Source organism: Carettochelys insculpta, chromosome 2 (assembly GCF_033958435.1).
Source record: "Carettochelys insculpta isolate YL-2023 chromosome 2, ASM3395843v1, whole genome shotgun sequence".
NCBI classification, from domain to species: Eukaryota; Metazoa; Chordata; order Testudines; family Carettochelyidae; genus Carettochelys; species Carettochelys insculpta.
Genome location: NC_134138.1, coordinates 95,450,194 through 95,465,187, shown reverse-complemented (window position 1 = coordinate 95,465,187; position 14,994 = coordinate 95,450,194). Strand labels below are relative to the sequence as shown.

At 41.0% G+C, this 14,994-nt stretch overlaps 1 protein-coding gene across 9 annotated transcripts in view; it reads right to left on the bottom strand.

Moving 5' to 3' along the window:
• Positions 1–14,994, bottom strand: part of PTPRM (protein tyrosine phosphatase receptor type M) — a 743,228-nt gene that overhangs the window by 664,344 nt on the left and 63,890 nt on the right. The window contains exon 2 of one of the 9 annotated variants that reach the window (XM_074987431.1): positions 6,299–6,458. The exons of the other annotated variants lie outside the window; for them this stretch is intronic. The gene's annotated coding sequence lies outside the window, so the exon portion shown is untranslated. The remainder of the gene's footprint in view (positions 1–6,298; positions 6,459–14,994) is intronic. 9 annotated transcript variants of the gene reach the window in all.

The following is a 14,994-nucleotide window of genomic DNA, read 5'->3' as shown; positions in this document are numbered from 1 at the left end:
ACTGAACAGAACTGATCCCTGCCAGAACTTACTTGATATGCCCTTTCACCTTCACTGTGAACCACTGATACTACTCTGAGAAGAATTTTCCAAATCACTTATGCACCCATGCATTTCCTTAGTTTGTTTATGAGAAGGTCATAAGAAACAGTAAAAAAGACTGAATAAAGTCAAGATATCCCACATTTATCACTTTCCTGCTACCCGCAAGGCTTGTTGGACCATCAAAAAAGATCTGTTAGGGTGGTTTAACATTGTGCGTTCCTGAAAAAAATCCACGTGGTTACTTATCACTATTTTTTCCAGGTGTCTGCAAAGCATTAATTATTTGCTTCACTATGTTGACTCAGCAGTAAACATCTAGCCCTCATGCTGCATGTTAGGCTCCTCAGGCAACTTAATTCAAGCTTCTTTAAAACACTTGAGGAATGTGTACGATCACATTTTATAGCCATCTGAACTTTGTCACCATATGATTTTCAGCAACTGAAGAAGTGAAGACCAGTACAGAACAAGCAGGAGCAAAAGACCCCATTTGCTTCGAATTTAGAATGAGTGATCAGCTACCTTTGCAAGTTTGTGTGGAGTGTGGTTCAAATACTCTATGCCACGATCAGGGTTCATTTTTTTCCCAACAATAGCCAAGTCTCTCTGGGTAAGGACTCGAGGGTGGGGGGTGGGTGGGGAAACACGACTTGCCCTCAAACCTGTGAAGCAGGAAGATGTCTCTGGAGAGGGATGATCTAAGCCAGTTTCCACAGAATTTAAGCTTTCCTTTCAAAACAAATGTATATCAGCATATGTGGCTAAAAAGATAATTCTCCACATGTGAAATGAATGATTGGAAGCATAATCAACATATTCCTCCAGTTTGTCTGCTGCTGTTCCAGGCCTTCCCAAGCAGCAGCAGAGTGAAGCTGAAGTCTAGCTATTTCCACTGCTGTTTATCAATCCGGTAGGTACTGCTGAAACAGACCATAATTTTATCAATTTTTCCCATTCTTCAGTTACTGCCTAACAAAATGAGTACCAGATTCACACCAGGGCACTGCCTCCACTTTTGGTGGTGGCCCAACCCACCATCATTCTTATAGTCTATGGAGAGTAAATGGCTGGTGAAATTTTCAATGTTCTACTTTGATTTAAATCAAAGTTAGTAGACAGATGCATACCCTTTTTTTGTTTAAAAAAAAGTAGCATGCAGAACTCTGCTTCTCAGGACATCTGCAACTACTGAAATGAGCTTACATCTTCTGAGGCCTCACAAAGCAAGTGTAACCCACAACAGAACGTTACATTTGAATATTCATAAAACTCAAGTCTCAAGTTGCACAAGGAATTTGTTTTGTAGTGAAATATCTTCTCTCTCCATTAGAAAACCATTGTACTACCAGAACGGGATACAAAACACAATTATATATATCGTATTTGTCTTCAAACAAAGCATATTGTGACAGTAACTAAGATCGGAACAGAGCTATGGAAGTTATAAGTGGAACACCTGTGTATAGTTTGAGCAGCTACGTTTCATAACAATTTCAGTTTATTCTGAATGATGTTTGGATGAAGACAATGTACAATTAAAATTGTAAATGCTGCTTTCATGGTGTAATTTATTAGAATATAAAGCACATAAAATGAATAACAGAGCTTATATATGTATTCTGTCATTTTACATTAGTGCTGTGCATAGAAAATAAGATACAAACATTTAGTGATGAGCGAGGTGAAGAAGGGAAATGAAAATGTCAAAAGCAGGAGGAAACTGTTAAATGGCATCAAGTGCCCGAATGAGGTGTTTGTCTACCCATGTGCTGCTTGTCTTTCTCAATCTATCATCAGAAAGGACAAGGCACCTCAGGAGGGATGAACATCCTACGTCAGAAGGATGGAGGGGGCTACATCCTTGACCGCCTGAGGCGATAGCATGCTTGCCCTAAACTGTCAGTTTATGGTCTTCACTGCAATCTGCCTCCTGTCAATGTGAAATTCAGCTATTGAAATCTGATGTGACTTGTAGCCTTCAGAATATAGGCTATACCCTTTTACAAGCAATAGACAATGGAACAGGCATTTTCTAGGGGGATAAAACATGGAGGAGGGCACATGTTTGCATATAGTTTGCCCCACTTTTAAACTGCTGGTGATGCTTGAAAGACTGACTGCTGGTGGTTGGCCCAAATGGCCATCTGCCCATGAAATAAAAATATGGGCTGGAGAAGTAAAAAAGTCCTAATATAAATTATTAAAATAAATATAAAAAAATTGTAAAAACCTGAATGCCTTCAAGCATTCTCTCTGTCACCCTAGGAAACAGCTGTACCACTGGAATGAAAAAAGCTTACGCTGGCACAGTTAAAAGTGAGCAGAAATGGAATGCGGGGCGGGGGGAGCATGGAGAAAAGGCAAAGAAATGAGGTAAAGTTGCTGTCATGTCAATTTAGGTCTCCTTCTTGGTAGTAGACAGACTATATGCTGGAGAAGAACTAATGGATTGTATGTTTTACGTGGTCCAGAGAGACACTGTGGCACAGGGAAGCAAGACAGTGCAAATTAAAAACCAAGTGGTGCACTAGCATTTGAAAATCACGTACGTACTGACATGTTTAGCATCTCAACCATTTCAGTTTCCTTCAGCTAGGTGTGTGTCTTCTGACTATGTCCATGGACCTACACCCTAAGACGTGGGTCCATGTCTGTGATGGGGCATCTGTCCTGCACTGGCTCTACAAGGGTTAAAACCAGTCTAGGGAGGGTGACTGGTAGGAGCCACAGGTGGGGCTTCACATAACTGAGGCCCAGCTAGGGCTGTATAAATAGAGACTAGTGAGTAGGAGGCAGTAACACCCTTGCTCCAGCTGTGGAGCTGGAGAGCCCTGACTACCCAGCAAACTACAGAAGCTGCTTGAGACCGTAGTGCTGGGGAAAGGCAGGCAGAGCTCTGCCCTGACACCAAATCCCAAGCTGAGACAAAGTCTGAAGATGCTCGGGTTGCAGGGAGTCAGCCAATAATGAGAGGCCATTTCAGACTGCAGTTTGCCCCTGAGGGAAGGGCTAGATGATAACTGGCAGTGGATCACTGAGGCAAGGTGGGCATATGGGATGGCATTCCTGGGAAAAGGAAGACCCCAAAGTCTGGGGCACAGCCATGGGGCAGCACCCTGAGGGAAGGGCACCGCAGTCAGCGAGGGAGGTGGGAGCTAACATAAGTTGTTGAAGAACAGGCAAACTGGTAATAGTGGGCGAGACACTGGTGGAAGGAGGTACCATCGAGGTGAGTCACACCCCACTACAACATCTGATTTGATCAAACAAGAGAAAAATTTGGAAAATGAGTATTATGGTGGGGCGGGAGGGGTTGTCATCTATTTTTGAAGTTTCTTCTAGCTAGGGTATTTTTTAAATGCAACAAGTACAGATCTGCAAGGAGCGCCTCTAAGTGAATATAATGAAAATCAGAGAAGGAATATAAAGTAGCCACCAAACATGAGAAATTTACCTGGTTTTATCTTCAGTTACTAACTCAAAACTTCAACCAAATTTATCAAAATGCTGCCTAAATATATAAACTGAATTTTTAAAGAACTCTGGATCATAATGTGGTATTACACTGAAAATAAGCTATAGGTGAAGTTTCTCATTGTTTAAATATGAAGTGAAGGGAGGTGAAACTCAACAGGCCCAACTGGATTTCAAGTTTGGATTCAGAATTCATTAAAGTTCATAAAATGGGACACATTCAACCCATAAAAGCAATGCACACTCTATACATATAATCAATCTTGGGATTTTATATCTTCTAGGAAGGTAGGGGAGAAAATACTCTGCATCAAACAAAATTTGACATTTTCAACATAGAAAAGTCAAGAATTTTTAAGTTGTGCTATATATCACATGTAGTATGCACAAATCCACACTTTGTGCAGAATCCCCACTATATGCAAGTACAAAAACAGGCTGTGGCTTTCCAGTACTCAACATTAGTTTAACTCTGCTGTTGATGAAACAAATGTTGAAATTCCCACTGGCTTCAGTGGAAGCAGAGTTAGGCCGACACTGGTACACTTTCAAAAATCTCATCCTACACATGCATGTGCAAGATGAATTCTGGCTGTTACAGGAATCGTAATTTAAAATACCTAAAACTTGTCCATGCATATATAATTAATTGTGTTAATGATGCATTTTACATTACATTTATTTATGACTAGAAATGATGGCACTACAAAGCTTTTTCCTAGTTTGGTGCAAAACTCCAATCTCACATCAACTCAGTGAAGCCCAGACAAACCTATGCTGGCAATTTAACAAAAAAAAACAGAAAAGGTGACATGGATGTTGAAAATACAAGCATGAATGTTCTGGCTGTGGGGATTCATATCCAATTACCAGATGCTTTAAGCAGGCAGCCAGACAAAAGTCAACAGGCCTCCAGTATACAGTGATTACAATTATGGCTGCTAGCAAGAAAGGATTTTTGAATGAGCTCCAGAATCTTAATTGTGTGTTGGCACAGGTGACCCTGGCAAAGAGTCACTGTAAATCTGATACTGTCACCAAGGAGTCTACTAAATTTTTTCCTATAAAGGTCACTTCACAACACAGGTCGTGTTCTTTTCATGCATTTTTGCAGTACAACTACTATTCTTGTTCTCTGCAAATGAATGGATGGGGGAGATAAAAATCGGAGTAGTCTCTCATACTTTGGGCTTTCTTTCTGGTATATTCGCAAGGAGCCATTTGAATACTAGGCACATATTATCAAGTATAGGAGCTTCAAAATTCTAAAATCAAGGTTAATGCATACAGCTTTATTTTTTGTGTTTTGTTGTCTTATTCTCTCCCCACCTCTATTATACCCCTGTCACTCAGTGATAACAGACAAGCAACTTAAGAATCAGACTATGTGCTGGGAACCCCTCCAAGAGCTTTTTCCACTCATCTTCTCAAGAATTCAGTTTGACTGAAGTTATTCAGGCATTTTTATTTGGCTTGCTGCAAGCTATGCCGAGTTAATCACACTTGAGCGTAGTAGGTGTGTATAGGACATACCACATACCCATATTACACAATAAACCTCTTCCTTGATGAAGATTTTCAGTAGACCCCCAACTTACGCAGAGGTTGCACTCTTGCACAATCTCATGTAAGTCAAATTTCGCATAACTCTGGGGAGCCAGGAAACTGACCAGCACAGCACTGCTGGTAGTTTCCTGTCCCCTGTGAGCGGCAGCAGCAGTTTCCCCACTCCTGTCGGGGGCAGCAGTAGCTCCTGTCAGTGGCAGCAGCCAAAAGTTAGGCTCTCGGCTGCCATCCCTGCCAGTAGCTGGGAAACTGACCAGAGCAGAAGCCCGGAGCCAGGCAGCAGCTCCCCGCCACTCAGAGTCGCATTAACCTGAGACACATGCAACTAGAGTGCGCATATCTTGTTGTTCTACTGTACACTTTACATTGCATTTATTATACATTGCATCATGTATTTTTGAAATTGACTGACTTAGTTACTTTGCTGTTCAGGGACTGTTTCCTACAAGCAGTGCTCACAGAACTCCACTCTTTATCTTATAGTTATGCTCCTGATTCATCTTGTCCATGGTTACCTTGTTCTTGCTAAATGGTTCCCTGGGTATTCCCCCCTCTTAGCTCTGCTAGCTCAAACATTCTCTGTCGCTTAGTTTACAGACTCACTTACCTATTTAGTTAGCATAAACATCTAGTGCTAGTATACACGTGAAGAGGGGCATACTAGCAACCAACATGTGATATATACAGAAACACACAAAATGTCCTAATATCACTAAGGAACCCCAACTACTCTAAGACCTCAGCGAACGTTGTATATGAAATCATCTATTCCAACATTTCTCCTCAGGAGTCACCACGCAGAAAAACAAAGCTCTTTTCAGGAATTCTGTACCAAGTACATTCTCACCTAGACACGGGCCTGCTGATGGGGGTGGACGAGGGAAGGGGATAAACAGGGCAACTGCCCCAGTGCCTGTCCATTCAGAAAAGACCTGAGGCTCCAAGCCACCACCACTACTGCGGCAGCAGTAAGAGCTCCAGACCCTTTAAATCGCTGCCAGAGACCCAGGCAGTGCATTCCAGGCAGCTCTGAAGGTGGGGACAGGTGAAGGCATCCCTAGTTGTGCATGTTTTACACACTATTCCCACATGTTGGTGTTGATTTGCCACTATTCCTTTACAAGAAGTAAATCTTATTTAGTAAGTAAGATAAGTGGGGATATGGTAGGAAATATGAATGAATCAACTTGTTAATACAGGATGTAAAGCTGACCTTTCTCTGGAGCGGATTCTGCCACCGCTATTCATCCAATGGAGTATCTTCAATCTGGGAGTAGTCCCAATTAAATTAAGTCCCCCTGTTAAGAGATTTTCTTCAGCCACTTCCAGCCTCCCTTCACAGGACAAAAGTACGCTTCCTTTAAGATCCTAAACTGAAACAATACAACAGAATAGAAAAAAGGATGGGTACAAATTGTGGATTACAGACTGGAGGATGGCTCTGCATTTGAAAGAACAAGCAGATTCCGTCTGTCAATAGACCTTTTTGTGGAAACCTAGAACAGGATATTCTCAAAGTCTTTCTTTACTGATTCCATGCCTAACACGAATCAAAGAGGTAGGAGCACAGAAAAGTAGCTTGAGACCCATCACACACAATTTCTATTAGACAAGGAATCATCTCAAATGTATTCTACAAAAACAGAAACATCTCTATGGAACACTGTATATTGCAGAAAATTATTGATTCAGAAAGATGTTCTTAGCCTGATAGATCTTTACTCTTTATGCACATCTTAAAATGTCTTCTCATTTAATGGATTATTATTGCATTCAGAAATGCATGCCAAATGTAAAAGTAATTGAGCTTCTGCCTTATCTGATCATAACACTCTCTCTCTAATAATAGTACATCCTTGACTGACCACATCCAAACTGTTAAAAATAATGTGAGCTTGTCTTAGAAGACAACAATAATTTACAAGAAGGCAAAAACCACAGAAGACTTAAGTAAAGTGGCTGGAGCACATGACCTATGAAGACAGGCTGAGAGATTTGGGCTTGTTTAGTTAACAGAAGAGAACACTTAGGGGTGATTTAATAGCAGCCTTCAACTTACTGAAGGAGAACTCTAAAGAGGATGGAGAGAAACTGTTCTCAGTGGTGTCAGATAGTAAAACAAGGAGCAATGGTCTGAAGTTACAGAAGGAGAGTAGGTTGGATATCAGGAAAAACTACTTCACCAGGAGGTTGGTGGAGCACTGGAATGCGTTGCCTAGAGAGATGGTGGGTTCTCCATCTCTCGAGGTTTTTAAGTCCCATTTTGACAAGGTCCTGGCTGGGATATCTTAGTTGGGATTGATCCTGCTTGAAGCAGGAGGATGGACTAGATGACCTCTTGAGGTCCCTTCCAGCCCTATGATTCTATGAAATGGGAAATGCCTCCATGGTTCCTTTTAAATGCCGAAATATTAGGATGGATACTACTCATTTCTCCCTTACTTCTTTTCATGTAAAAGTAATTTAGATTTTTAAACAGTGGCTTGAAAACAAAGAAGGTTCATTAACTCTGATAATATATTAAAAAATCTGAATGGAAAATCTACAGGGTTAAATCTCTCTAATCTGGAATTCTCTTGTACAGAAACATCTGTAATCCAGCATGATTTTAGTCAGATGGAAAACCATTTATAAGGGGTGTGACCATAAAGTTTGTTGACAGCCACGACTCCAGGCTCTCAGTGTTCTGTGATAATTCTTCTGGTAGTGTCTGGTACTGCTTTCAGTTTGTGTCTCCTAGTCTATGGGAAGGTTGGTTCTGATGACAAGCAGGGAGAGACAGAGAAGTTGTGTGAAGGCCAAAAGTAGGGACTGAGGAGCAAATTTCTTTCAGGAAGAGCTCCCCATCAAATGTGGGCTAAAATTGTTTGATGAGTCCCAAAATGAGGGCCAATCTAGGGTAGCAGGTGACAACTACAGTTGTGCAGTTGCAGATGAGTTTACTTTTGAAACAGATTCTTTTAGGGTAATTTGGTGGCCTATTCCATAATGAGATTTACTTCTGTGGTAGAGTGTCCTTATATGGTAAAGGCTGTCCTCAATATATTAGGGTGTACATTCCAGGCTTTCTCCTCAGTAAGGGTGAAAGTAGATCCCTGAATTTATCAGTGTGAGCCCAGCATCCTTCGCAAGGGCAAGGGTTTGTTTGGAGTCCGCAGGAGGGGTGGATCCTTCGGTAGAAGGGACAGGGCCTCAGGTAGACACTCCCCACACTTCTTAGCCAGTCTTTCATGGTTAGTGGCCAGGAGCCCCAGGGCTGCAATGGTGGAGGCTGAGAGCCCACTTTCATCTCTGGTGTGTGAATGCACAGTTGTGAAAAGCTTTTGTCTTGGTGTGTTTGAAGTGGTTACTAGACCTATGAAGGTAAATATGATGATCTATGCGTTTCCTGTCTATGGCTGTCTTTTGGATTTCACTGCTGAAAGTGATCATGCTTCACATGAAGTTGATGCTATTATGATGGTATTCCAGATACAGTTGTGGTGGTTGGTGATGAACTCTAGGAAGGAATTTAAGTCATCCGTTTTGGTGATGAACATATCATTAGTGTAGCTCAGATATATCACTCATTTCATAGTGTATTCGACATGAAAATCATATTCAAGGTGGCCACAAAAAAGATGGCATATTGAGGAGCTATCCTAGTATCCATGGCTGTTCCAATGGTTTGCAGTTGAATGCAAAATTTGTTATGGTGAGGATGACAGGGATAAGTCAGTCAATATGTTTAGGGCACATTCCTCAGGTTCTTCTATTCAGTTACAAATATCTGATGCAAACAGTTATGCCACATTTGTGAGGATGTTGGTTTAAATAAAGTGTCTGAAGTGAGATATGTGCTCCTGTTTATTCACTGGGAATATGTAAATTCTGCATGATGGCTCACAGGAGGCCAATGGGGAGACTGCAAACACCCTTCACAAGTTCACCTCAGATTTTCCTAGATTACAAAAACTGCATTGTCATAAGTATTTACACAACATCCACCTTAATGGGACCCTCACCCTGACTAGGAATTTAAGCACCCCTGCAATAACAATCTATGCCTCCCATCTGCCATCTTTGTACAAGAGGGGCCATTATTTCTATTCTAATGGTATTGGCGGAGGCAGAACTATATTATATGGTTATCGTGATTTCAAAAGTTTAAAAGACCTAGAAGAAAGTTTTCACTCAATTTAAAACAGATTTTTATAGGTTTAGTGTTCCTATTAGAACCATATTAGGTACAAGAAGAGAACGTATGAATATACATATTGATACATCCCTAAATTCTACCTGCTTTGTGGAGGTAGACTCCCTCTTCTGATTAGATGCTGAATTTCAGGAAGAAAAAGAGTGAAAACAAGGGAACTCTAAAAGCTAGCTCTGTTCCATAGGTTCGGAAAGCTGGGAATTCTTTACTGGAATTTGATGAACATGCTACTGTTTCGAGGTTGTTTTTTTTCCCCAAAGTTGTGCTTCTCTGGTGTTCTATGTGCAACATAAAAAATTTAAAATACAAAAATTAAGAGATTACAAATCACAAACACAGACCTCCCAGAGATCATGTTCCCAGATCAAAGGCGCAGTCCTTTCCACTAATCTACTTATTCCCAGATTAACTCTCATGCTGTTGAAAAGCCTGGGAGGGCCAAAAGGTTTTTCAGCTTTTCATAAAAGTCAGTGAACCTGGGCCTCTGGAAACCCAACCCACTACAGATTCAGAATTTCACCACTGAAACCCTGCCACAGAAAAACACAAAGGAAGTGAGGCAGTTTCATCCAGTAATCAAGTGTAAAAATATTTTGTGCCTTGTAGGTCAGAACCAACTTTTTAAATCTTCTATTGGAAATCAAATGCCAACCAGTGCTGCTCACAAAGCACGGAAGTACATTGATATATCACTACACTGGTTTAGTAACAGCAACATAACATTTACAATAGCAGCATACAATGTGCATGTCAAGGAGAAAGGGCAGATAAAATTGAAACACTGAAATGAGATTCTAAATACCAGAATAGCCGCAACAGAGAGAATAAAGAGCCCAAAAACCCCAGCAACCTGGTTATGAGTGCCAGTAATGAAGGTACGGCCTAATCTGCTGTTGAAAAGGATTTTTTTTTTCCTGCAAATGGGCAGACTTTTGTATTTTACAATAGGGAAACAAGTTGCACAAGCTTGCAAGAGACAGTCAAAAAACTCCACAGCAATCTAAAAACACAGTGGTTGCCCACCATATCCAAGAAGAAATAAAAATCCATCAAGGAGTCAATTGTAAAAAGTAATAATTGAAGGTGCTGAGTGCATCCATTAATAAACCTAAATCAACAAAAACTATCAGCAGATAAAAGTCCAAATAATGAAAGCATTAATACCGTAATACTAATTTAAAGAATTAAACAAAACCTGGGTATTTAAAGATTTACACTACAGATGTTCTCAACCTATTCAGTTGAATTTTAAAATAATTTAGAAGCTTTAATAGGCTAAAATTTGAGGACTCACATTTAGTGGTTCAGTACAGCTGAACAGCAGTGAATTGGCCCTATTCCAGTCACAGGCTGCTACAATTCATGACGCAACTAGTCTAGCTGGAACTAGAAACTACGCTACTGCTATGTCTACATTACGAGATGGCATCAATTTAGACATTAAGCCTGATTTTATCAAGGGCTTGTCTTCACACTAAAATTCCATTAGCTTGATTTATAGAGCACTAAAATAGATATAAAATATCACCATAACCTGATGGGTGTAGTGTTCAGGTCAAATCTAAAATTCTGAATGAAGGGTAGTGAGGAAGTGCCATGTCTTTAAATTGAATTCATTAGCCTCCAGAGATGTCCTATATGTTCCCCACAGTTCTCTGCCCTGGCCTCTTCCATCTCCACTGCTCTGAGGGGAACAAGAATTAGACTACAGGAATGTTGGTTCAGAACCTGGAAGCCTGTGGCTGTAGGGTCATTCTTGTATGAAAGGCTAAAAAAATCTTCTCTCTTTGCTATTAGTGCAGCTGTGGGGTCTGCAATTATGTGTCTACCTATGCAAGCAGTCTTGTTTTTTTTCCTGCACTGCCTGGCACCAGACGTTACCCCCTGCTCCCCACCATGTGGCAGCTAGGCTGTGGGTGGGGTCATGCTTGTCTGATAGGCTGAGGAACTTTTTGGCCATTTATAATTTTGTCCTGACCCCCCACATCCCCTCCCTTCTCTCCCCCAGAGGTGTCACGCAGCCTGGAACATTCCTGCGCCCAGCCTCATCACATGGTGTGACCCCAAGCCAATAAAAGGATGTTGAACATGCTGCCATGCAGCTTGTATGTGGTGAGGGTCCTGGAGCCACCCTGGGGAAGTCTCCCTTGGTGGTTCATATACTGGGGGGCTGGCAGCTACTCAGGGGCCTTGCAGCTGCCCAGGGGAAGTTTCCCTCAGCAGCTAATATTCAGGGGCTGGGACCAATATTGCCTTCCAATGGCTCATCGTTCAAGGATTTAAACTGTACTAAGCCCAATATGGCAGCCATCTCACAGGCTCCCTCTCTGCAGTTAACTCCTGGTTCCCTGTTACCTATAGGCACAGGAAGTACCATCGAAAGTTGATCAGGCAGGACATTGAGTGTAATGTCTGGGTTTACTTGAATGTACATTTCTAGATTATGGATTGGGTGCAAGGGTGCAAATTATTGCTGTGATGATCTTTGCCAGGAGGTCTACATACAGACCCAAGACTTTTTTCTAGGCCTGCTGGGCATGGGGGCAGGTGGTGGGTCCTGCCACAAGGTTTCATGGGCTCCCAGCAACTTTAAGAAGGGCCAAATGCAGGAACCATAGAGTACTGATTGCTGTGGACAGTATGTCCCCCAGGGCACCTGGAGACCTTTTTGGTCAACAGAAAAAAAAACTGTCACTCGAGTGACTGTCCTTTGAAACCAAATGTTTGTATGGGCCTGAACCAAAGGCCACTGAAAGCCATGTAGTAGCTTCGCAATTACCACAGTTCTCCATGTAGGGCTTGCAGCGACCAACTGAGCCATAACTGATTTGATGGTCCATTGTATCTTCAGTGTTTTGTTCATGTCTACTACTTACTCATATATTTCCAGATTTTGGAGTGGGTGCAAGGATGAAAATTCTTGTTCTGAGGATCTCCTTTGCCAGAAGGTCTAAACACAGATCCAAGCCTGGGCACGATGGTAATAGGGGCAGGTCCTGCTCTGGAGTGTCAGAAGGCAGCCATAGCATTCAATGATCCATTGCATTTCCAGTGTCGTGCCTGTGCCTCTCAACACTTACATGTCAAGTGCAAATTCTTGTTGTGACGGTCTGCTTTGCCAGGAGGTTGAAATCCAGATGCAGGTGGGGGGTCCTGCCCCAGTGTGTCAGCCAGCATCCTAGGCATGGATGTAGCACTGATGGACCTCCTTCACCTTTGCCTGGACTTCCTCCATGCCGCAGCAGGCAGTGGCCATCCAGCACAGACTTGGGCATTACAGCACTTCACCTTCGGGGGTGGGGGGGGTGTCTTGGAGTAGATCCTCCTCCCTCACAGGTCCAGGAGGTCTGCACCTTTCGCCCAACCCAGGAAGAACCTGCCTCTTGGGGATCCTGGGACTCCCCCACCCCGCCAGATGATTCCTTGAGGGTCCAGGGAGTCTCAGGCTACCTCCTGGTGTAGCATGTAGAATGCTGGCTGGAAAGAATTGAGTGCAAGGGTGTGTGCACAGGAGCTTGTAGCTCCGCTCTTCATGCACACTCAATTTGTCACTAGAGTGGCTGACCTTTGAGACAAGATTATTGATCTGAGGCTCTTTGCCAGGAGGTCTAGATCCAGATACAAGCGTCCAAAGACCCAGTGCTTTTGCATCCTCTTTTGAAAACCTGTCAGTTGGGAAACCCAAAATCTTTTTTTTTTTAAACCTTTCCTAAGCGCTTTCCTACACCTCCTTTCCCCTCAATTATCAAAAGCGCATCTCTTATACAGGCTAGCCAGATTCTGCCTGGAAAAAGAGACATTTGGTTAACATGGCAGGGGAATGAAGGAAATGAAATGTAGGATAATGTCATCAGATATCCACAGCCACTTGCAGGGCATTTTTTTCCCCATGCTGCATCAGTGAAAAGCGCCAGAATGCTACGGATTCAGGGAACTGTGGAATAGGTTCCCCCAATACACTGTTGCAACAGTCAATTTTGGTGACGTGTGTGGCAGCATTCAGTCGATTTTGTGGGGAGCATGTGGGAAGGTGAGGATGCTCAAAATCAAACTTATAAAACCCAGTGTTGATAAATCAATTTTAATAGAATCAATTTCAGCTTGTAGTGTAGATTCAGCCTAGGTGTAGCTATACTTAATCTTAGTAGGAAATAACAATTGCTCTCTGGGAATAGTACTGAAAACAAGGAGTATTTCTCAGTGGAATAGGTATATTTCCCACTTACAGCATGATTTGAAAAAAGAACCTTTGAAAAGTAATTGATTTTAAATAAAATTATAAAGAACTTTGAAAATCTGTTCTTTGCAAAGAGCAGTTTCCTACAGTTGGCTATTATTTCTAGCTGAAATTATAGTAGAACTAAATTAGATGGAAAGTTTATCAGAAATAGATTCATGAATGTTGATCTGATGTACCTGTTCAACAGGAAAATAAACTGAAGAAAAGGAGACAAATCTTTCTAAAATCTGTAAAGTATCCCATTTTAATTAAGTACTCAGTTACAATACCTGTGCTCATTAAAGTTTTTATTTAAATGACGCTTTATGTAAGGCCATCTCTATCTCTTTTTCCTGAAAATTTCTATATTAATATGACTATCTTTATTAATGAACCTCTACCTGCTTAATCATGCACTGATCTTAAAATTCTTTTTGTTCAACTATGAATATTCCCAAAACTGTTAAAAAAAAAAAAAACACCACCTTTCTATAGAAGTAAGAATGAGAACAGTTCTAAGACAAACAGGCTGGTATATTGTGTATACTTTTAAAAAAGGATTAACAAAATTCAGAAATGGACCAACAATTGGAGTATGACTTCAGCCAATTATTTTTAAAACTCTGAGTCTACAAAAGGACTATCTTCATAAGCCATTTCTGTATTTATAAATATTTAATATGTTTAAAACAGTGTTTCCCAAACTGTTGTTCCATGCAAAGTGAATAAGTGCTCTGTCAAAAAATTTTGATGCTAGGGATATTTTTCCTTCTAAAATACTCAATATGAAACTGTGTGTACATCAAAGATACTAAGACATTTGAATAGTATTCAGTTTGTAGGTATATTAATATTTCCAATGCATTCATAATAACAATTGTGACTCATTCTGAAACAGAGTCAATTCAGATTCTTTCAGCACAAGTCGTGATGCTGCACCTGATATGAGGATCCAACTCTCCAGCGTCATTCTGAATATTAAGTGGATTTGTGACCAAAAATGCAAAAACACTCTTCCCAAAAAACAGTCCAATGTTATTTTTATTTTCTGATATTTTTCTGTAAAACTAAATTTAAAAACATTTTTCCTTTCCTAATTGTTTTTTTTTTTTAAAAAGGTTTAAGGAAGGACAGTCCTTTTATTTTGAACAATATTGTCCTCTCTCACAAAAGAACATCACTAACCGTACTCCTTTCGGTTGTTACAGTGATGTTTTGTTTTGGATTTGTACTCAATTTTTAATGTTTATACTTAATTATGGAGTTGCTAACCATCCTCCTATCAGAAGAACAGTAGTTGTCCATTCAAATGATTTTCTCTTGTTTTTTGTTTGCTGCAAAATAAGAGATCTAAAAATACCAAAAACTTTTAAATCAATTTTTGAACATTATGTGAAGAATTTTTTTGGGTCTGAACCTCTACCACCACCACCACCACCACCACCCTATGTGTGTTCCATCAATATATTTCAAGCCCTAAAGTGTTCTATGGCCA